Raw genomic sequence first — 22,488 nt, 5'->3', positions numbered from 1 at the left:
TTGGGCATCTTGATCCTTTCAGATGCATTTAGAACAAGAAGAGAAATCTATACAGGATTACTATGGTGAGCTCCAAAAGGGATTGATGCGTTGTAGTGTTGTGGAGGGGAACGAAGATTCTATTTGTCATTTTTATTCGGGTTTGAGGCGCAAGATTTAGGACATTGTTGATTATAAAGAATTTCACACTGTCAACTAGTTGTTTCAGTTCGCTATGCTTGAAGAAAAGAAATTGCAGGTGCATGAATAGTAGAGCAAGAGTAAGGTCAGCACCACATACACACCACGCTCGGTACCATCTTCGAGGCTGACCAAGCCAACCATTTTTGGGCACCTCCACCAACGAGCAAGCGACCAGCAGCCTCTGAAGTTACCGCTACACCTAAGGCACCACCCGCATGACCTTTAGATTTAGGTAAAACTTCTTTGCAGGTGTCTGCTATAACAGAACCGACCAAATTATAAGAACGTAAGTACAAAAACAATCACCGAAGTGATCAAATTCCTGTACTTAAGCTCCCATAATCCCGGTAGTCCGGAAATCATGAAGGATTTCAAACAACTTCTGACATACAAACCAAGACCATAGTGATTCAACACAACACATCATTCATTACAACATTTCACAAGTGGCATCCGGATTACATCCATTAGAGTTCAAATAAAATATTACAAACCAAGTTCAAATTTGCGGAAGCAACATAGTTTAATACATAACTTCATAGTTTCAAATACATTGCCAGATCTTTGTCATGTCCCACCAAAAGCATCTTCAGGTATGAGAACTAGGAGAGACCACACCCAATGGTCTAGTCTTCATCCCTAGCTGGGAGAAGGCAATACTTGCAGCAACCAAAGTAGAACTGGTCATCTAAAGCAGGTGGGAGATAAACCCTGAGTACGAGAAGGTACTCAGCTAGACTTACCCATCAAAACCAGAAATAAAGGACACCAAGGGTCATGCAAGGCTTATGAGGTGGGATAGCTTGACATAGTTGCATAAAAGAGCTTATGAGTATAGTGCCCAATTTAAACTTAGCATCAAGTTTATCATCATTTACCTGTCCACTAGATTAGCACCTGTACTAGAGCACTCACTTATTAGGAGCAACCAATATTAACCATAGCAGGTATAATAAGGCTGTCATCATCATACCATCATTCCTGAACCATTATGTTATTTAGTGAATCTACTTTGGAGATAAGCCCATCAAGTTCTCACTAACCGGTGAGAGACGGCGACTCGAATCGAATTACAACTCAGCTGAGGGGGTATTCCTAACTCTTGCCCTGGCATACCTTGCAAGGGTAGCCGTGGGTCACCTTTGGGACAACTCAGGAACCAAATTCGTGGGTTCGATTAGCGCCAGCACTCTTAGGGATTACCCTTCTGCCAGGACGATCAGGACTTTTAAAACACCTGCCCTTGGACTCACGCCTATGGCTCCCTTCCGAGGCATACTTGATACTTATCGACTCCCAAACTGAGTTGAGCTACTCAGCTTCGTGGTCGGTCTCCAAACATGGCCAACTAAGAGAGAGGCATGCGTTCAACATGAACAGGAAAGGCTCCAAGATTCGGTCCTTAAGCGACACAGACGGAGTCACTGCAAACCGGCAAGCCTCCGCCCGGTCTTCAATTCAAATTAAGACAGGTTCTTTTCCATGATAGCAAATATAGCCAACCGTGCCATATGTATATCCCTATAGCACGCAGGTGATAGGAAATCACCTGACTTCTACCGCATTTAAGTAGGGCTAAGCACTACACGAGCCTGAGCTACATAGGATTTAGGGTATCAATATCTGGACAAGGATTGGATAACCAATGCAGCAAGTGTTTGCATCCAACACCTAAACTTAATGCAACAATTTATATGTAACAATAATACTTTAATTACATTTCAGAAATTAAGAGGCTTAATATGCTCCGGGGCTTGCCTTTCACAAAGTTGCACGGACGGTGATCCGGGCACTCAACGGCGACCTCGTCTGGCACTTCTCCTGAGGGCTGCACCTCCTGAACCTTCGGTGTTGGCTGCTGCTGCTCCCCGCTCGGTTCCTCAAATTCCAGCAGTGTCACTCCTTCCGGTACACCTATTGCATGCAGATGCACAAGATAAATATCATGGATGCGTAAGGAATGACATGATGCTCATGATGAATGGATAACAGTAAGTATTTAACGAAAACATCACTGGACACTCGTTTACCGATTAAGAATAGCTCTATTCAAATCACTTTAAAACATGTATCTAACTTAACTCGAAGAACAAGATCAACTTACCTAACTTGCATAACCTAAGATAAAGATGCTCATCTTCAGTTAAAGTTCTAACACCTAGGAATATTACCACAAGCTTAGGAATAGTAAAGGCATACTTAAATCAACAGTTAAGGTTTCATATGCAAACGAGCAGTTTCTTAATTCAATCACAACAAGAGTTCTACAAATTCAAATGACTTGCAAGAGGACATTCTAGAAAGCTTATGAAATTCTCTACAAATCATTTGTAAACATCAAAGCATGATTCTTACGTTAACCAAATCGAATTCAAGTAAACATAGAATCTGTCCAGAAATGGCAGGTTTACTAAATTAAATATTTAGTGATGATGCAAAAGCATAATTGGACCAAACCAAGTTTACCAACTTGTTGTGCATACCATAGGAACATCAGAAAGTATAGTGCCAACTTCTAAATAAATTATTTAATGCCCTTTTCTAATTTATTTAGTTAATTAGGTGATTAAAGCAACATATAGTAAAACTATACAGAAAAATCTACAAAAATTACAGTAGCTACCTCATGCTTCATATAGACTACCATAAAAATTTTAAAGCAATTGGACAAGCAGAACTTGCTATATCAAAAATAACAGATGGCAGGTCTATTTCTAGCATAATTAGGAAACCCTATTGAAAAGTATCAAGCAATAGATTTCACATTTTTCCTAGTATCATTCTAGCATAAGAATAGCACTCACCAAATTTTACCTTTACTGGATCTATAGAAAAATTATGAAAATTCACACCAGATCCATCCATGCAAACAAGAGAATTACATAACTCCTACATACAGTGTCCAAAGTGTATGAAAATTTAACTACAAGCTATTCATGATATGAGAAGTACACCATAAAAATTTCATGCCATTTGGAGCTACACAGAAAAAGATATAATTACCCCTATTTCCCACATGATTAAAAGAGATAATTAGCAACTCCATTTTTCATAACAGAACATGGCATAATTTATATTTTTATTTTAAACTAGACATTACCAGGAACTCAACAAAATTGGAACCACATCATTTGGATCTACCAACCAAGAGATATACATTTTTGAATCTGTACCCAAATCTGTGAAAAAGAATAAAACAAAACAAATTTGGAAACCCTAACCAACTACTGGGCCGGCCCGGAAAGCCACTGCGGCCCACGATGCATGTGCCCGCACATGCCAGCATGGCCCACTCACGCGCGTGGCCCGTGGTCGGCTCTCGCCCGCGCGCGGCTGCTGACAAGCGGGCCCCGCTAGTCAGAGAGAAAAAACAGGGGAGGGAAGAAGAGCGACGGCGGTAGCTCACCGCCGATGGCAGCTCTGACGAGGCCATGGGTACCAGCGTGTTCACCTCACCCATGTCCACCTAGGGGTACCATTAATTGCAGCAATTGCGGTGGCTAGGGGGAATAGCGACGGCCATGGCGGCACACGGCCGTGAGTTGGCCAGCTCCGGTGAGTCGACGGCATCATGGCCCTAATGGTCTACCCTATGAGCATCAGCATCACTAACTAGACCTAAAGCAAGGGAAAGAGGGGGCAGTAAGAGGCTCGAGTGGCACAGCCATGTGCGAGCTCGGCCGGCGGCGGTCATGGCGACCCGATGGAGCCGCCTTCACGGTGAGCCCTACCTGAGGCGAGGACGAGGTTTCGGTGAGGTCAAGGACGTGGAGGGGCTCACGATGGTGCTGTGGTTCAGGGGAATCGGACAATGGCGCTCGGTTAGGTGATTTGGCTCGGCGGCGGTCACGGTCTTCCCGATCACCGCGCTCGTGTGGAGGAGGACGACAGAGAGGGAAATGGCGAGAGGAAGAGGGAGTGAGCGAGGCGTTGGCTTGGCTTTCACCTGGGAGCATAGGCGCGCGACATGGAGGTGCTAGCTAGGCATGCACGCCACATGGTGGCCAGCCTCTGAACCAGTCAGCCATGACGTTCACTGAACATTTTCTGAAATGAACTGAATCGGGGTCCGGTGGCACGACTGACAGCGCCATTTCATCGCCTCATAGCTCGTAATCTAGCCCCAGTTAGCGGTAGGTAGTAACAGCAAATTTGTATAGCTACAGTAGTACTACAACATTGTCAATTGGGGCTTGGACTAATTCGGTCTGGATTGGGAGATACAAGGTCTCAAAGAGGGGCTCATGAAACTGTAAGTCAGGACTTGACTGAAAAAATTTTCTAAGTCTGAAATCAACAGGGAAACCTAACTTGTGGGCCCTGTTTGAGCATGTTCTAGCCATTTTCATGAGATGGTCATATTGAGACTTTTGTTCCTTGATAAATTGGCTACAACTTTGGTAAAGGGTGCACATCCATGCAAGGTCTCTAGGTTGGACTTTTTAATTAGTCAAATAGAGTCACTCTATAGGTCATCCTAAAGTCAAACCTCCACCTAGAGGGCAATTTAGTCATTTTGGTCCACATGAACAATGTCCCATCAATTACCCTAAGTGTAGTTAAGGTGTATTAGACCATAATTAACCACTCTACACAAGCGCTACACCAACTTCTAAGTATCACATGTGATAAAACAACAAAACACTCAAATTACCCTAATGTTGCAAATCCATGTTTCACATGTTTCATGACTTTGTTGCAATTTTAAACTTGTCATATTACACTACCATGTTGCCATGTTTCATGGTATGAGAAACTCATGTTGCATTCATATGTTGCACTAACTACCATTCACAAGCAATCAAGTATGAAACAAACATAATTGAGAATGTTGCATATACATGTTTCAGTAACAATGGCATGATGAGATAGATGATGCATGTGTGTATGAAATGAAATGCAATTTTGTGGGAGTCAAACACCTAGGGTGTTACAGCTGCCAAGAGTACCTCATCCGTTGCATCGATGGGTTGCACTTCGGGCATTCAGTGCCACCACTGCCATGGAATTGGCCATGTGCAGAAGAACTGCCCAAGTCAGTAGGCATACATTGCTATAGAAGATGGTTACATCAGCACCTCTGACATTGAAGATGAAGAAGACGAAGATACAAATGAGGAGGGCGGTGAAGTCCTTGGTGATGAGGACACGACGGCCTATAGGAGCATCATTGTACAATAGGTGCTTAGCACACAAGTATAGTAACCTGAGAAGCTACAACGCCATAACTTATTCAAGATTTTCTTCGTCATCAGCAACCATCGATCACGTGTCATTATTGTTGGAGGTAGCTGCAATAATTTGGTGAGTTTTGATTTGGTCAAGAAGCTTGGCTTGACCACACGCCCGCACCCACATCCATACCATATTCAGTGGCTAAATGATTCTGGAAAAGCAAAGATAACACAAACTTGCAGAGTTTTATTTTCCATTGGTTCTTATGTTGATTCTGTTGATTGTGATGTGGTACCTATGCAAGCCTGTTCACTCTTATTGGGTCGTCCTTGAGAATATGATAATGATGCTACACACTATGGTAGAAGTAATAAATACACTTTTGTGCATAAAGGAAAGAAAATTACTTTGGTACCTATGACCCCTGCTTAAATTGTACAAGCTGATAGAGAATGCGCTGCTAGTTTGAATGATGTTCAATCTAAAAATCAACAAGTTGCTAATTCTATTCTCCCACCTAAAAAGGATAAGTCTACATCTATTTCTAAGGCCGAGGGGATTAAATTGAAGGGTGGTGTTATGCTTGCAACAAAATGTGACTTTGCTGAAATTTATGATGATGATATTTGCTATGCTTTGGTATGCAAACAAGCTATGTTTTCGCTTGATGATATTGTTAGTTCAGTGCCTCCTGCTGTCACTAACCTTTTGCAGGAGTATCAGAAACTTTTTCCAGCTGAGATACCCCCGGGGCTGCCACCTATGAGAGGGATAGAGCATCAAATCAATTTGATTCCGGGAGCAACCTTGCCCAACTGTGCTACCTATTGAACCAATCCTGAGGAGACTAAGGAAATTCAGCGGCAAGTCCAAGACCTTTTGGACCGCGGATATGTATGTGAAAGCCTTAGTTCTTGTGCCATTCCTGTACTTTTGGTTCCTAAGAAAGATGAAACTTGGCGTATGTGTGTTGATTGTAGAGCCTCAATAATATTACTATTCGATATCGTCATCCTATTCCTAGGATAGACGACATGCTTGATGAGTTGTGTGGCTCTATAATTTTCACCAAGATTGACTTGCAAAGTGGCTACCACCAAATTAGAAGGAAACTTGGAGATGAATGAAAAACCGTGTTTAAAACCAAATTCGGGTTGTATGAGTGGTTAGTAATGCCTTTTGGTTTGACAAATGCACCTAGCACTTTCATGCACTTAATGAATGAGGTTTTAAGAGCTTTTATTGGTCATTTTGTGATAGTTTACTTTGATGATATATTGATTTACAGCAAGTCTTTTGTTGAACATATGGATCACTTACGTGTTGTTTTTAATGCTTTACGTGATGCACGATTATTTGGTAACCTTGAGAAGTGCATCTTTTACACGGATCGAGTTTCTTTTCTTGGCTGTATTGTAACTCCACAGGAAATTGAGGTGGACGAGATGAAAATTGAAGCCATAAAGAGCTGGCCGGTTCCCCAAACCATCACACAAGTGAGGAGTTTTCTTGGTGTTATAGGATTCTACCGCCGCTTTGTCAAAGATTTCAACACCATTGCTATCCCATTGCATGAGTTGATGAAGAAAGGGGTGGTGTTTCATTGGGGAAAGGCACATGAGGAGTCCTTTGACACTTTGAAGGACAAGCTCACACATGCACCATTGCTGCAACTTCCAAACTTTGGTAAGACTTTTGAGCTAGAATGTGATGCTAGTGGAGTTGGCATTGGGGGTGTTTTGATGCAAGATGGTAAACCCATTGTTTAATTTAGTGAAAAATTGCATGGCCCTATTCTGAATTATTCCACATATGATAAGGAATTGTATGCACTTGTCCGTTCTTTAGAGACGTGGTATCATTATTTGTGGCCTAAAGAATTTGTTATTCATTCTGATCATGAATCGCTTAAGTATCTTCGCTCTCAACATAATCTGAATCATAGGCATGCTAAATGGGTTGAATTTATTGAATCTTTTCCTTATATTATCAAACACAAGAAAGGGAAGGATAATGTGATAGCTGATGCTTTGTTTAGACGATATACCTTGTTGTCCCAACTTGATTGTCGGATTTTTGGGCTTGAATCAATAAAAGAACAATATGCGCTTGATCCTGATTTTAAGGACGTGTTGCTGAATTATAGAGAGGGACATACATGGAATAAGTTTATGATCAATGATGGGTTTTTATTTAGAGCTAACCGCCTATGCATTCTAGTTGGCTCCGTTCATCTTTTGTTGTTGCAGGAGGCACATGGAGGCGGATTGATGGAACATTTTGGTGCCGAGAAGACAAAGGAGGTGTTGTCCACATATTTCTTTTGGCCAAGGATAAGGCGAGATGTAGAACGGTACATGGCTCGGTGCTCCACATGTCAAAAAGCTAAGTCGCGGTTGAACCCACATGGTTTGTATATGCCTCTTCCTGTTCCTTCTACTCCTTGGACTGATATATCTATGAATTTTGTGTTGGGTTTGCCAAGGACTAAGAGGGGGAGGGATAGTATTTTTGTGGTGGTTGATCATTTTTCTAAGATAGAACATTTTATTCCTTGTCATAAGAGCGATGATGATGTTCATATTGATGACCTTTTCTTTCAAGAAATCGTTTGCTTGCATGGTATGCCTTCTACTATTGTTTCAGATCGCGATGCAAAATTCTTGAGTCATTTTTGGTGCACTTTGTGGAATAAATTAGGGACCAAGCTGCTATTTTCTACAACCTGTCATCCCCAAACTAATGGGCAAACTGAGGTAGTGAATCAAACATTGTCCACCATGTTGAAAGCAATTTTGAAGCGCAATTTGAAGATGTGGGAGAGTGTTTGCCGCATGTAGAGTTTGCATATAACAGGGCAGAACATTCCACCACTAAGGTAAGTCCCTTTCAGGTAGTGTATGGTTTTAACCCCATGCTCCTATTGATCTTTTGCCTTTACCTACCACTGAGAGAACACATAATGATGCTAGAGAGCGTGCTGATTTCATTCATAAGTTGCATGAAACAACTAAAGTAAATATTGAAAGAATGAATGAAAAGTATAGAATTCCTGGTAGTAAAGGTAGAAAAGAAATTAAACTTGAACCGGGTGATTTGGTTTGGTTACATTTGAGAAAAGATAGATTTCCTGAGCTGCGTAAGTCTAAATTAATGCTAAGAGCAGCTGGTCCTTATAAGATAATTGAGAAAACAAATGATAATGCCTACAAACTTGAGTTGCCACCCAAGTTCAGGGTTAGTCCCACCTTTAACATTGCAGATTTGAAACCTTATTTGGGAGAAGAAGGTGAGCTTGAGTCGAGGATGACTCAGTTTCAAGAGGGGGAGGATGATGAGGACATCACTCTTTCGAATGTACCCGCTGATCCTCCAACCGTTATGCAAGGTCCAATGACCTGAGCTCGAATGTGTCAACTCAATTTAGAGGTGAGCTTGTTCTTAAGCGATCTTTTTCATACTTTTGATAATAGACTACTACCTAATGATGTTATCTTGCTTAGAAACATAGGAGAGGGTTATGAGGAACTTGGAGAAAGGTATAGAGGTGGAGAAGACCAGCAAGGACGACCAACACAAGCTGTAGGCCCAGCCCTACTCGACTTCGACTATGCCTCGGCCTTCAGGATCAGTCAGCAGTAAAACGGACGCCCAGGACGCATTCAGACTCCGTTTTCGATGATCCGCATATGGTTGGAAAGCTAATTCCATAAGCTAACTAATGTCTTTGGTTTGAGGAACAAATTCTACAGAAATCAATAAGAATCGTCGAAACAAGTCAGAGTCCAGAATCTGTCAGGGTGTTGCATCACCGTTTTTGGTCCGTGTATCGTCTGTGAGCCATTAGGGGGTGTGTCCAGGGGTCTTTGCACGACCATAGAGTCTTCATAAACAACCGCCACCCTCTATTAGGGTTTGGGGTTTTGCTTAGAATAATATTGTCGATGTTTTGGACTGGGGGGTCCTCAACCAACTAGTGAATTTGTTCTGCGTGTTCCCGATTCCAGATGGTGACGCAAAGAGACATAAGGTTTATATTGGTTCGGGCAATTCGATCCCTACGTCTAGTCTGGAAGATTGCTCTTGTATTCCTTGCACCGAAGTGCTTGTAGTAGGGGGTTACAAGCTAGGTGAGAGAGGGAGCCAGTCCCAGGTCTCGGCGGGGAGTGATGCGGGCTGCTTAAGAAGTTACTCTCAAGCGGCAAGGAAGTGCACATGTTACAGAGTGTTGCTCTTCATGAGAACCTATCTCCCCGCTGAGAATGGCCTAAGTCCTTTTCTTTTATAGTTTGAAGGGAGGACAAGGGTAGTACATATGCTAACTATACGATGTCGTGCGAACAGAGGCGGTGTGTCCGAGCCCTATAGCCTGTTCCTCTGGCAGCATAGTCATCGGAGCGGTCCGTCCTTGGAGAACTAGGGCGGCGTGCTGGTCACATTCGATCCTGTGCGTCATGGGAGCTCTAGGGCTACCTTGGAGCGGGTGCAGCGGTCAGTGTGTGAGTCACTATGGATTGACTGTGCGTGAGGCCGAGGCTCGGTCGGTGCCGAGGCCGAACCGTGGTGGGGGTCTCGGCAGACGTGAATCCCAAGATAACCGAGACCCTGGTGCAGAGTGCCGAGGCCTAGAGGGAGCGATTGATCTGGTGTGTTGGTTCGGAGGCGATGATGACACGGGCCAGGCTGCCCATGTCATGTTGTTTTCGAGGCGGGGATCATGGGGTACAGTGTAGTGCGGGCGTCAATCATGGGCACAGCGTTAGAATATAGTTGCTGATAATCCCCACCGTGCCCTGTCTCAGCCGGTATGGCGCTGATGCGACATCATGTCCTATCGGCCACTCTGCGGTGTCGAGCCATCATCCGGCTGAGATTGCGGGAGTGGTTGACGTATTAATGGGACATGACATGCTATCGGGAAGACCGGTCGAGGCGGAAGCGACGGGTTGTTGACAAGCCAGCCTCGAGCGATACGGAGAATAGCTTTCTTATTTGAGGCTATTCGCACGGGGCCTCGGGCGAGATGGAGATTGGGCTCCTTGTCGAGACCTCTCGCGAGAGGCCTCGCGCGAGGCGGAGATTACGTCAGGGCACCGAGACCTCTCGTGCGAGGCCCGAGGCGAGGTGGAGAGCCTGATGGGCTCGAACAGGGCTGGTGATGAGCCCATGGCTTACCCTCTAGCTTTGTTGTTGATGGGATTTGAGTGCCCCTTTTGGTGTATGCTCGGGGTACCCCATTTTATGGTACCTGACAGTAGCCCCCGAGCCTCTGGGGGAGTGGGTGCACTCTCCCTAAGGGTTTGTCGAGACTTGGTTTGCAGCTACTCCCGTAGGGATTGTGTTTTGCTTCTTGAGGTTTCGGTGGGTGCGCGCGAGCGCACCCGCCGGGTGTAGCCCCCGAGGCCCTGGAGGAGTGGAGTTACTCCTCCAGGGGCTTTTTTCATTTTCGTGTTTGAGTGAGGAGTTTTTATCGTATTTGTCGAGCCCACAAGTGCGAGTTCGGGTCGCGGGGGTCTCAACGAGGTTGCAGGAAGAGCCCCCTAGCCTCCGCACGGAGCAAGAGGTCCGTAAGAGGTTCCCCTGGCTTTTTGTACGACCCTCACGCTTCCTTTTCGCTCGAAAGGAGGGGTGGAATGTGCCTGGCTACCCTCGGTGGGCACGAGCGTTGGCACTGTTATCAGGTAAGTCTGAGTGGAGGCCCGTGCCCCATTCGCTAGGGGACGGCTAGCGGTCCAGAGACGCACTCCAAGAGTACCAGAGGGTTTCTCTAGTGGGTGTCAAGGTCGTTCGCTAGGCCTCGGTGGCTCGGTGCCTCCCTACGGTGGGATCCCATTCGGAGACCTTCCTACCGGTCTCGGACACGACTTGGGACGCCCTGAGCGACTGTTCGCTCGGGCCTCAGCCATTCGTAGGCTCGCCCAAAGTCGTCCCTGACTTCGTTGCCCTGGGGCGGCTGTCGAAACCTTAGGGGGGCCAGCCTTCGAACCCCTGGACCGTAACAGGCTCGGTGCCCTTTATCATATTCGTAACAAAACTTCTAGCGCGGGCTTAGATCATTTGTCTTTGTCTTGGGTGTAGGAGGAGCCCCCGAGCCTCCGCCTGGAGCAAGAGGGCGGTCAGGGGTCCCCTAGCTTTTTTGTTCAGCCCTCACATATCCTTTTCGTTCAGATGGAGGGTTTGTTTGCCAAGCCTATTCGGGTGCGAGCCAGAGCCATTGGGTCTTAGCAAGGTTGCAGGAAGAGCCCCCTAGCCTCTGCATGGAGCGAGAGGGCCATCGGGAGCTCCCCTGGCTTTTTATACGCCCTTCGCGCATGAGGGTTTGTTTGCCGAGGCCCCTTTGGGCGCGAGCCTTGGTTGCGGGGTCTCGGCGAGGTTGCAGGAAGGGCTCCTTAGCCTCCGTACAGAGCAAGAGGGCTGTCAGGAGCTCCCTGGCTTTTTGTATGACCCTCACGCTTCCTTTTCGCTCGGAAGGAGGGGTGGAACGTGCCAGGCTAGCCTCGGAAGGCACGAGCGTTGGCACTTCTGGTGAGCTGTTATCGGGTAAGTCCAAGTGGAGGCCCGTGCCCCGTTCGCTAGGGGACAGCTAGCGGTCCAGAGACGCACTCCAAAAGTACCGAAGGGTTTCTCTAGTGGGTGCCGAGGCTGTTCGCTGGGCCTCGGTGGCTCGGTGCCTCCCTATGGTGGGATCCTATTTGGAGACCTCCCTGCCGGTCTCGAACACGACTTAGGGCATCCCAAGCGTTTCGCTTGCTTGGGCCTCAGCCCCGTATAGGCTCGCCCGCGGTCATCCCTGACTCTATTGTCCTAGGGCGGCTGTCGAAACCCCTAGGGGCCTAGCCTTCGAACCCTTGGACCATAACGGGCTCGGAGCCCGGTTCCTTCATCTGAAAGGAATAGGGTGGGGGAATATCTTCCCCATCGGCTTGGCAACGGGTGGTGCGCCTTTTGAGGTGGTTTCCTGGGGAGGTGAAATGACGCCTGCTGCCGTAGTGGCCGAGCGTGACATGGTGGATGGGACATAACTATTTCCGTAATTAATGAGAAAGAAGTGGCCGCGTGGGTGGTAAAATCGGATCATGGATAACCGCGCCGGATCGAGGGGAAACTTCCCTGATTTCATCGCCCGTCCGTTTCACCTTCACCCTGCATAAATACTCAAAGAGTCTCGCCCCTCCTCACCTTACCTTGCCTGCGTTAGCTCTGCCTCCATCAAGTCATCGCTAGAGCAGCGGGTGCCGGGAAGAAGAAGGGAGAAGAGCGAGCCAGGGAGAAAGCGAGAAAGAGCAAGAGAGTGAGAGAGAGAGAGAAAAACTCACCGCCACATCCAATCCCTCCACTGCACTCATGGCCGACGACATCATTATCATCGAGGCGGACCCTTGGGATCCTTTCGACGTTACCATGGAGACGCTCGAGTCGCTCATTGATGGCGGACTCCTTGGTCCGATGACGGACCCCAACAGGCTAGAGTGGATCGCTTCGTACGGCGAGCCAGAGCCGAGGCCTCGCGACGGCTACATCGTGAGCTTCGTCTCCTTTCATGAGCGTGGCCTCGGCGTCCCGGTGGATCGGTTCATGCGGGTGCTCCCGCACTACTATGGCATGGAGCTCCACAACTTCAACCCCAACTCCATCGCACAGGCGGCCATCTTCGTTGCTGTCTACGAGGGGTACTTGGGGATTGCTCCCCATTGGGAGTTGTGGCTCCATCTCTTTCGGGCAGGGCACACCACAAAGCCGATGGGCACGTCGAGCACAAGGAAAGTGATGAGGGCTGGTGGCTGCACTCTCCAAGTGCGCCAGGACTGTCAGCACCTCTACATCCCAGCCCAGCTCGCGTCATCCAATCGCTGATGGTACACGAGCTGGTTCTACCTTCGCAATGACAACAAAGGACTTCCCCCCTACACCGGGCGGATTGTGGGGAGCTGCCCGGAGAGGTGGAAGTACGGTGTCCTGAGGGACGACCAGCCCAAGCTGCAGCCGCTTCTAGAGGGGCTGGAGAGGCTACGGGGCCATGGCCTTACCGCGGCTGTGGTCGTGGCTGCCTTCCACCACCGGAGGGTGCTGCCGCTGATGGCTCAGCGGCGGTGGCTGTTCGAGATGAGGCCGGGTGAGCCCATTGAGGGCATCCGGATGTCCTCCTCCGCCCTTTCCGATGAGAAAATTCTTCGTCGGGTGGGGGAGACGGTAGAGGCGAAGCTGAGGGGCGGCAACTTGACCCCCATCGCGATGCGACCGTCGTGCGGGTTCCTCTCGCTGGTAAGTCGTGCGCCGCTGTAGCCCCTGAGTCTCCCCTGTTTCTTCTTACTTCTTGTTCCCTTATGCACATTCGCCATTCCTGTAGGGGATGAGGGACGTGCGCTCCTCTCCACCGCCTGTTCCTAAGGACGCGAGGCGGCGGGCGATCAATCGGGCGCACGCTGATGTGCAGAAAAAACAGAAAGACACCAAGGTGGCGAAGCGCATGAAGAAGATCCTCGCGCGCGAGGAGCTGGACAAGCGCCGCCGTCAACAAAGGAAGGATGGTCTCCTGTTGGAGGAATCCTCGTCGTCATCGCTGTCGACGGAGGCCTCGGACGGGGATGATGAGGGCAAGGTGGGGCGAGGTCCCCTGGACCATCTCCCTGATGTAGTGGAGGTGGTGCCCGGGGCATTGGCAAGCAGCCCGGCACTCTTGGGAGGAGGAGGAGTGGACCCGGGGTCGGCAATTGCCCACTCCGGGGCTGAGACTGACACACCCGAGGAGCGGGCATTGAGAAAACGTGCCATTAGCCTAGTGGGCTCGGCGGCGGCGGTGGAACAAGTGGCGGTGGAGGCGACGCAACTACCCCTGCAGAGGACCGAGGGGGCGCTGGGGTCCGTTGAGGACCAACCGGCGCCGATGGACACAGAGGCGATGCCTCTGCCGCCACCACCACATTTGTGGATGAGGGTTGCCATGGCGAAGCGGTTGCTACCCCGCTCGAGGTAGGTGTATTTTTGGTGGGGTCACAGTGCCTTCCGTTCGTTCTTTTGTCTTGTACTGACCCTGTGATCGTCTTGTCCTTAGCCGGAAGTGGCCTGCGGAGGTGCCTACCTTGGTGCCCCTTAAAGCGCTCAAGGTTAACCCCGGCTCCACCGCCCACTGGGTGGTGGAGGCGCAAGCCGCCCTGCATCGTGGCGCGGCATCGGTGAGGGCCGACCCAAAGGAGCCGGCCACTCTAGGTGGGGCTACCGAGGTGGCCTTGACACAGGAAGGGGAGGTAGCGCCTCTGCCCCACGATGGCGAGGCTCGTGGGTCGGATGCGGCTAAGGTTCCCTTGGCCACCGAGACCACCGGGACCGAGGTCCCTAGGGTTTCACAGGCCGGGGCGACAGAGACTGCGGCGCCCAGGACCATCGAGGCCGTTGCGGCGGGCACCAGGGCCCTCGCGACCGCCGAGGCCATGATGGCGGAGGCCGGAGCCCCCGAGACCACCGAGGCCACGATGGCGGAGACCAGAGCCCCCAGGACCACCGAGGCCACGATGGCAGAGGCCGGAGCCCCTGGGACCACCAACGCTGATGCGATCGTGGCGGGGCTGCCAGCCTAGGAAATGGAGATGAAGGCGGCGAAGGCCTTGGCGGCACCCTTGGTTCAGGGCCCACCGCCGTTGCGAGAGAGCACTCGGGAGGTGGAGATTCTTCCGATCTCCTCCGACGATACTTCCCGGACGTAGGAGATGGCCAGCGCCGAGGCGATCGGTGTCGTGGAACAGACGGTTCCAACTCCGGGCGAGGGAAGCTCAGCCCTCGCGCGGGTGCGACCCGAACCCCACGGGTGGAACCACCTGCGTGTCCTATGGCAAAGCCAGGATGATCCTAAGGCAGAGCCTCTGTTTGCCCTCGAGGACATGGCCGAGGGCGGTCGCTGGGACACGTTCGAGCAGTACCACCAGCTAGCGGAGTGGTCTCTACGGACGGCGCTGTCCGTGGTGGCCAATGATTTGCCCAGAGTCGCCCAGGTTTGTGCTTTCTTTTCCCATGCGGTGGTCTTTTTCTGAGCTTTATCTATAGGGATTGACCCCTGTTCTATTTCCCCTAGGAGCTCGAGACCCGATCTCTTGGGAAGTCGGTCTTCCTCCGCCGGGAGAGGGATGTCTGGGACCAGCTTCAGCAGCAGAAGGGCCTTCTTACCGGCACCAACGAGCTCCTGTCGGCGTGGAGCGCAGAGGTGGAGGACCTCTGCCTTCATTGTGCCGACACGAAGGTCGAGGCGGCCATGGCCCAGGAGCAGCTCGCCCCTCTGGCGGCGCGGGTCAAGGAGTTGGAGCAGGAGCTCACCTACGCGGCCAGTGATCGGGATGCCTTCAGAGCTTGAGCCATAGAAGCTACGACCTTGGCCACGGCTCTTGCTGGGCAGCTAGGGGCGGAACAGAATGCGCACCAGCTGACAAAAGGTGCTTTGGATGAGGCCCTTGCAGCAACTGAGGCCTCACAAACCGAGGCTGTGGTTTGGAGGGGGACGGCCGAGGGTGAGTCCTAGTCCCCTCATTTTATTTTGTTTTCCTTATGTTCGTTCCCTAACTTCCTTGTGTGATGCAGAGCTGGGGAGTAAAGCTTCCAGGGTGGCCGAGGCTTCTCAGGTCGAGGCCCAGCGCCTGAAGGAGAAGGCCAAGGCTTCCTGGGCCGAGGCCCTACGCTGGAAGGAGAAAGCCAAGGCCTGTCAGGTTGAGACCCGACGCTGGGAGCATAAGGCCAAGGGTGAGTTCCGTAGGCTTCTGCCCCCTAATTTATGTTGTTTTTTTCCCTCGCTCAACCTCATTCCATTTTCCATGGTGCAGAGTCAGAGGCGGAGGTTACCTGGGCAGCCGAGGTTTCTAGCGCGGTGCAGACGGTGCTTGAGACCGAGATCGGGGAGCACGAGGCACTGAAGAGTGCCGCCCGTGCCGCCTGCGACGCCCTAGCGGTCGAGGGGGTTCAGTCAGGCAGCTCCCTTGGGAGCCGTCGGACTGCACTGAGCGGTCAAGTGCGTGAGCGGCTCCGAGGAGCGCTGCACACGGGTGTCAAGCGCGCACTGGCCATCATCGCCTTGCACTATGTTGGTGTCGACCTTCAAGCCATCAGCGATGGCTACGTCTTGCTCGATGATGACGAGGAGGCCGATGAGGTGGTGACGAAGCTATTGGAGGCGGCGGAAGGCCCTGGCACCACGCTGGCAACGTTGTTTGAAGAGGAGGTGGTCCCTCCCCTGCCGTCTGCCGATGCCGGAGGTGCTGAGCCTTGACCTGGGCCCAAGTGGCCATGTAAATAGAGTAGGAATTAGATTTGTATCATAACGCTTGTGGCCATCGAGGCCTTTTTTTTAAAGTACTCGTGTTTCTTTAATCGTTTGTCTTGTATTTCCGAGCCTCTGCCCTCTTGTTGCCTCCGATCTGATTTCTTTGCAAAAAACCTCTTTGGAGCCTAAGCCGTCCCCTGGGTGAAAGGTGGTGAGGGAGCGCCGTAGCCTGGAGGCTTAGGCTGTCTCATGACTCAACCGGCCTTCTGGCCCTGAGTCGGGCTTTTGGTCCTTGGGTTTTCCACAACCGATTCGTCAGAGCGTGCTAGAGGGTTTGGCGTAGGAATTTTTTCAAAAGATGACTAAAAAATGGTGCGTGGGACTTTAGGGGGAATCCCCCCTCTAGCCCCCGAGGGAGATTTGGTTCTGCGGAGGCAGAGCTAAGTCTCCCTTACAGTGTCATCGTATTGCCGAGACCAACGATAGGCTCGAGGAACTTCTCGAGAAATTAGAACAACTAAAAATGGGTTTCAATTGTATTCCGAGAAACAATATATACAATGCTTGGAATTTTAAATAATAAAAGCGACATAGTTGTTCTATGTTCCAAGCATTGGTGAAGATTTCGCCCTTCTCGTTGGCTAGCTTGTAGGTCCCGGGCTTCAATACTTGGGCGATGATGTACGGTCCTTCCCATGGCGGGGTCAGCTTGTGGTGGCCCTTGTTGCTCTGTGCTAGCCTCAACACCAGGTCGCTCCGAGGAGTTGGCGTGGGTCTGGGTCGATGTGGCGGTGTCGAAGTTGAAAGCGAAGCGCTAGCGGTGCTCTGAGAGATCCGTGTGAGCGGAAGCGTAGGCGTAAGCATAAGAGGTGGTGGCGTTTCTCAACCCGAAGGGGTATGGAGAAGGCGCCATCGCTAGGCTTTGCTCTGCCAGAGTTGGCTCCTTAGAGAGTGGTGGAGCGGAGCTTGATGTCGGGGCATCACCGGGTGCCACCGGCGTCTTTCCCTTATCCAGGCTCAGGCTAGACAGGTCCCCAATCAGGGGCCTTGCACCAACGGCTGGTCATGGGATACCGTCGGAGAGCGGCGAATCGCCCTGGGTTTGCGTGGCATCGGGGTAACCCTACTCGTGTCGTGCCTGGCGAGCGCGGTGAGAACAGCCGCCCAGGCGCCGCCTACGCCTAGGCCGCCAATGTGTGACGTCGTCGTCGGCAGGCGGGGCTCGGGGTGTGAGAAGTACCATGTCATACTCGTGCCCTAGAGACATGAACTCCAGGCTCCCAAACCAGACCACCGTGCCGAGACGCAGCGGTCATACGGGGTCTGCCATCTGGAACTTGTTGGGATGATGAAATTGACACACAGATTCCCCTACCTGGCGCGCCAACTGTCGATGTTTTGGACTGGGGGGTCCTCAACCAACTAGTGAATTTGTTCTGCGTGTTCCCGATTCCAGATGGTGATGCAAAGAGACACAAGGTTTATACTGGTTCGGGCAATTCGAGCCCTACGTCCAGTCTGGGAGATTGATCTTGTATTCCTTGCACCGAAGTGCTTGTAGTAGGGGGTTTCAAGCCAGGTGAGAGAGGGAGCCAGTCCTAGGTCTCAGCGGGGAGTGATGCGGGCTGCTTGAGAAGTTGCTCTTAAGCGGCAAGGAAGTGCGCGTGTTACAGAGTGTTGCTCTTTGTGAGAACCTATCTCCCCGCCGAGAATGGCCCAAGTCCTTTCCTTTTATAGTTTGAAGGGAGGAGAAGGGTAGTACATATGCTAACTATACGGTGTCGTGCAAACAGAGGCGGCGTGTCCGAGCCTTGTAGCCTGTTCCTGTGGCGGCATAGTCGTCGGAGCGGTCCGTCCTTGGAGCACTGGGGCGGCGTGCTGGTCACATCCGATCCCGTGCGTCATGGGAGCTCTAGGGCTGCCTTGGAGCGGGTGCAGCGGTCAGCGTGCGAGTCGCTGTGGATTGACTGTGCGCGAGGCCGAGGCTCAGTCGGTGCCGAGGCCGAACCGCGGCGGGGGGTCTCGGCAGACGTGAATCCCAAGATAACCGAGACCCTGGTGCAGAGTGCCAAGGCCTGGAGGGAGCGGTTGATCTGGTGTGTTGGTTCAGAGGCGATGATGACATGGGCTAGGCTGCCCATGTCGTGTTGTTTTTTAGGCGGGGATCGCGGGGTACAGTGTAGTGCGGGCACCGATCGTGGGCACAGCGTCAGAATACAGTTGCCGGTAATCCCCATCGTGCCCTGTCTCAGCCGGTATGGCACTAATGCGACCTCATGTCCCGTCAGCCACTCCGCGGTGTCGAGCCATCGTTTGGTTGAGATTGTGGGAGTGGTTGACGTATTAATGGGACATGACATGCTATTAGGAAGACCGGTCGAGGCGGAAGCGACGGGTTGTTGACAAGCCGGCCTTGAGCGATACGGAGAATAGCTTTCTTATTCGAGGCTATTTGCACGGGGCCTTAGGCGAGATGGAGATTGGGCTCCTTGCCGAGACCTCTCGCGAGAGGTCTCGCGCGAGGCGGAGATTGCGTCAGGGCGCCGAGACCTCCCGTGCGAGGCCCGAGGCGAGGTGGAGAGCCTAATGGGCTCGAACGGGGCTGGTGATGAGCCCATGGCTTACCCTCTAGCTTTGTTGTTGATGAGATTTGAGTGCCCCTTTTGGTGTATGCTCGGGGTACCCCGTTTTATGGTACCCAACAAATCTATCAAAAATAGTTTCGCCGTTCATCGGTTTATGAGACCCCAACATCGTGAGATTAATCATTCATCTGCAATTTGGTTGTTTTCTTTCTTGCTCTTGCTTGTGTTCTTCGTTGCGTAGGTAGGGGTTAGCCTTCTTGGTGAGGTCAACCAGAACCGTGTCTCGGTTGATAACCAGAGGAGTTGTGGTGCTAAGATTGCAGGGTTCGATCTTTCGATCTGAAGCCGGATCAGTGTGTCATTCTCTGTCACAACAATAGTTACCTCTACCTGACGGAAGATCGGGAACCCCGTCCCCATTAACAAGGCATTCAAGGTGTATAATTCAACCATTGACTCAACTCGCGATACTACCGTTCTCTTAGTATTAAGGATAAAGATCCTAAAGCTCCTCTCCTGATGACGCAAGAAGGTGGTAAGAGAAGATTCTAAAAGCACATCAAGGCAAGGAGTGAAGGTGAGAACAAGGCTTAAAATAAGCAACAACGTGAAGATGGATAGGGGGGTAAGGATATGGTATAGAAGAAAATATCAAGGTTTATATAATAAGGATTTGTGTGGCAACTTCTAAACCTTAAAACGATCAGTTTCTACTAGGCTTGCGTCCTGCAGTCAGCTTGGTTCTGATACCAATTTGTTACACCCGATTTTAAGGATAAAATCAAATGTAGAATCATGTGTGCCCAAAAATCAATCTCACACATAAGATGACAAATTACATTGTATCAAGCTCAAAGTTTATTACATATCGAATAAGAATCCATATAAAGGAACAATTATCTATCAAGTAGCGGAAACGTAAATTCTAAACTTCAGGTGAAGCCTCTAAACTCCACAAGGACGGTTGACTGGTGAACCACAAGTCTAGTAATCCTTAAAAACTCATCATAACCGCCATAATCTGTTACCCATCCGGAATTTTTGTCAAAGTAATAAAAATAAACAAGCATAAGTATATCTCGTACTTAACAAATATAACATGGGGTTCATGAGGCTAAAAAAGGCTAAGACACGGGTTTACAGCGTTAAGCATTTTAATGAGTCAAATTTTAGCTTTAGTAGCAACAAGTTTAGCAATGCCCCAATTAATCACATGAAACTGATAACATGATAATGAAATAGCATTTAAAAACATCGGCGATCATTTGTCATTATTCCATAAGGAGTCCAGGCCGCTCTTGTCTGTGAGCACGGCTGATATACTAGTTTTACACTCTGCAGAGGTTGTACACTTTCACCATGAGCTATGATTTACCCTTTCGCCCGAGATAGCCAATCTCTAGACCCACTACCAAGGAAGGTCGGCATGGTTCACTATAAAGTCTTTCAAAGGTTTGTCTAACAAGTTAGAGCCGCTAGATTTCCAATCGGCAAGCAGATGTAGGAACCCCTTTTAAATGGCACAATTCCTTCGCGGCTATACACATAAGAACAGAAGTTGTCCTATACCCGTCTCGGCAAGCCCCTTTTGCGCCCTTTTCGGGTAACCACTAACAAGCTAGAAAAGATCCTCATACTTGACTAAAGCCAGAGCCATATAGCACTCATAGTTGTATTGTAAGTCCCGGGTGATCACTTACAGATAGGTCCTTAGGGAGGACAAGAGCATCATGTATAAAGCCAAATGCTCTCACCCTTTAATTCATGTTGCTAAAAAGCATCTTTTATTTTTCGTTGTATATTACATTCATCAAGTTACAGTTCATGATCATAATTAATTAAGCACTAGCATCAGCTACCCATATGCAAATTTTCCCAAGGTGTCAAGGAATCAGGATATCAAAATAACTAGGATAAATTTCTACGGGTATCAAGGTAGACACATGCATACGATTAAATGTTATTAAGATGAATAGAACAACAAGGATGATCGCATGCTATACTTGCTTTGCTCAAAGTTTCCCTGCTGGTCCTGGTTGTCAAAGTATTGCTTCTGCTCACCGTAGTACTGCTCACCGTCTATACTCGATCGATACAACAACATACAAGCATCATAGGCAATCATGCACGAAGCAAACAAGAACTACAATTAGAACAGTACACAACAGTAGAAAAACAAGTTGAAAAGCTTGTAAAACTAATCTACGCGTCGCTACGAACACAGATACGAGAATCACTGAAATCGAATATAGAATGGAGAAGATATGACAAATATAGGCTCTGGATGCCATTTATGTAATTACTGCGAACTAATTACAAATTTAAATAAATAAAATCTAAATTTGTGAGCATAAATATGAAGAATGGCAGGGGCTCTTTAGCAAAAACTGCAACGAAGGGGTATGGTGTGATCTTGGCCGCTGATCTGGAGACGAGCGGCTGAGATTAGAAGAGCGGGAGAGAGGAGATTTTGGCCATCCAGTACAGGAGCTCCGGCGCGGTGGTGGCCATGAACGGCGGCGAGGGGCTCGCCGGCATGAGCGGAAAATGGCCTACGGACCACAGGAGACGTCGGGGAGAGGCGCAAACGGAGGAGGAGCTCACCGTGGATCCAACAGTGGGGTTCTCGTGGTCGGAGGCGGACTGGAGAAGGGGATTGGGACGGCGGAGGCGAGCTGCTCGGCTTGGAGCTCCGGCGAGGTCTGGAACACTAGGTTGCGGCCACGGATTCGCGCCAAGAAGTAGTTGTGTGGCCGCGGCGTGTCCTTGCGCATCCAACGCAAGGAGTAGCGGGGCCGGGTGGAGTTCGGCAATGGAGTTGGCGGTGGCGGCTGGTGGAGCTGTGGTGCGGGAAACAGTGCGAGGAGTTGGTTGGTGGTGGCGGTGTGCTCACGCGGGCCTCTGGTAAAGGCGAGATGGGGAGGAGGTGAGTGGATGGCCGCGGAGCTCGGGTATGCCGTCATGACGGACGAGCTCGGCTTCGCGGGAGAGAGAGGGGAGCGGATCAGGGCGGACCGGGCTCGGTCGCGGGCGACTGCGGGGTGCGGTGGACACGGGGGAGGGCTCAGCCTGCGGCCTGGCTTGGTCGAAGCGGGCGCGCTTGGTCGCACGGCAGTCCGGCGATGGCGGAGAGGAACGACGACCGGAGGTAGGAGCCTGGTCTGACAGGCAGGGGCCACTTGGCAGCGAGCTGTGGGAGCGAGAGGACAGCGGGCGCCCTGGGCTGGCTCCTAGCTGGGCCTCGGCCTGGTGGGCTTGTGCGGAACGCAGGCGAGAGCGGGCTGCGGCTGAGAGAAGGCTGGG

General features: G+C 50.3%; 1 long non-coding RNA gene across 1 annotated transcript; it reads right to left on the bottom strand.

Annotated features, from left to right (window-relative positions):
• Positions 1-1,619: 1,619 nt before the first annotated feature.
• LOC136485785 (uncharacterized) lies at positions 1,620-22,138 on the bottom strand. Its single transcript, XR_010766549.1, has 4 exons — positions 21,790-22,138; positions 21,189-21,264; positions 5,133-5,339; positions 1,620-2,097 (listed from the first exon to the last, which is right to left on the bottom strand). It is a non-coding gene; the product is annotated as an uncharacterized lncRNA (long non-coding RNA).
• Between the last annotated feature and the right edge of the window lie 350 nt (positions 22,139-22,488).

The sequence above is a fragment of the Miscanthus floridulus genome, chromosome 1 (genome assembly GCF_019320115.1).
Source record: "Miscanthus floridulus cultivar M001 chromosome 1, ASM1932011v1, whole genome shotgun sequence".
Taxonomy (NCBI): domain Eukaryota; kingdom Viridiplantae; phylum Streptophyta; class Magnoliopsida; order Poales; family Poaceae; genus Miscanthus; species Miscanthus floridulus.
Note: the sequence above shows the minus strand (reverse complement) of the source record. Positions and strands in the feature narration are given on the sequence as shown.